The sequence below is a fragment of the Lucilia cuprina genome, chromosome 4, assembly GCF_022045245.1.
Source record: "Lucilia cuprina isolate Lc7/37 chromosome 4, ASM2204524v1, whole genome shotgun sequence".
Classification (NCBI taxonomy): domain Eukaryota; kingdom Metazoa; phylum Arthropoda; class Insecta; order Diptera; family Calliphoridae; genus Lucilia; species Lucilia cuprina.
The window spans coordinates 94097720-94099252 of record NC_060952.1 but is presented as its reverse complement, the minus strand read 5'-3'; the positions used below and the strand labels follow the sequence as shown (position 1 = coordinate 94099252).

Genomic DNA, 1533 nt, shown 5'->3' with positions numbered 1-1533 from the left:
ATTATTTGAAATTGAGGGTATAATTTATTGCAATAAATATAAGAATTAAATTTTAAATTACTTTACATTAAGAAAACTAAAATTGAACTTTTATGTTTAAAAGCCTAATAAAATTTAAATGTTAAAGTTAAAAATATAATAAAAGAAATGTTAAAACTTTTGATTTAAAAAAATTATAGAGATTATTTGATGTTTTAAGTTAACAATTTCACAAAAAATTAAAATATTATCTTTAAGAAAATACTTAAAAATTATTTTATTTATTTTTCAGGTTATGGATGCGCTTTTCAAATTTACAGTAAGTTTTTTATTAAATTTTTTTTTGATTAAATTTAAAAATATATTTCATCTTAAAAATATATTTCATCTTATATTTCATCTTATTAACTAGAACAGAACTAGAACAGAACTAGAACAGAACTAGAACAGAACTAGAACAGAACTAGAACAGAACTAGAACAGAACTAGAACAGAACTAGAACAGAACTAGAATAGAACTAGAACAGAACTAAAACAGAACTAGAACAGAACTAGAACAGAACTAGAACAGAACTAGAACAGAACTAGAACAGAACTAGAACAGAACTAGAACAGAACTAAAACAGAACTAGAACAGAACAAGAACAGAACTAGAAAAATATAAAATAACAAGTTGAAATTCGTTCTATTATTTAGGAAAAGTACTATTACAATCCTTTTGTAAAATCTTGTAACTTTAGCTACTTTATATGATTATAAATATATATTTAGTTATTTTTATAAATATTAAATTACTTTAAATTTCACTTGTCAAATATTGTCAATTTCTGTTCCTTGTTATTATTAACTTTAACTAAACCATCTTGCATGCTTTACTTTTCTGCTATCGTATTTGCTTTGTTAATCTTTTATCAGACAACAAATTTGTTAACAAGCATACCAAACGTACTATACATGTATGCTTTAGATATTATGCATATCGACTGCCTAAAAGTATGCTTAGTATTTGCAGTAGTTGTTTTTTTGATAAGAATAAAAAAAAAATAATTTCAACATGTAATACAATCACAAGTAAAAGTATAGTAAGAGTAGATATCTGTTGAATTCTTAAGAAAACTTGATATTTACTTAGTATTTTTTACAAACAAGCAGCAGCAGCAGTGTTTTGTGTGATTTTTTTTATGTTGTAGTATTTTCTTAAGTAGGTATTTTATATGATAACTGCTTAACAGCAATAACGAGACAGTAGAAAAACAAAAACAACAAAACATAAAAGTTACAGTTGTTTAGAAGAAAGAGAATTTTTTGTTTTGTTTTTTAAATATGTAGTGGTAAGCAATATGACATGTCTGCTGATTCGATTGGAATTCAATTTGACATTGGCGTAGCTAAGCTGTTCGAGTTTAACTTTTAAAAGTGAACCCCTCAAATGCTTTAGGAGTGGTCCTGAGCTAGAACAGAACTAGAACAGAACTAGAACAGAACTAGAACAGAACTAGAACAGAACTAGAACAGAACTAGAACAGAACTAGAACAGAACTAGAACAGAACTAG

The 1533-nt window shown here is 25.5% G+C and overlaps 1 long non-coding RNA gene across 1 annotated transcript in view; it reads left to right on the top strand.

The window, feature by feature from the left end:
• Positions 1-268: 268 nt before the first annotated feature.
• Positions 269-1533, top strand: part of LOC124419183 — a 29164-nt gene continuing 27899 nt past the window's right edge. Inside the window, exon 1 of the long non-coding RNA XR_006940458.1 lies at positions 269-298. This is a non-coding gene — a long non-coding RNA (uncharacterized LOC124419183). The remainder of the gene's footprint in view (positions 299-1533) is intronic.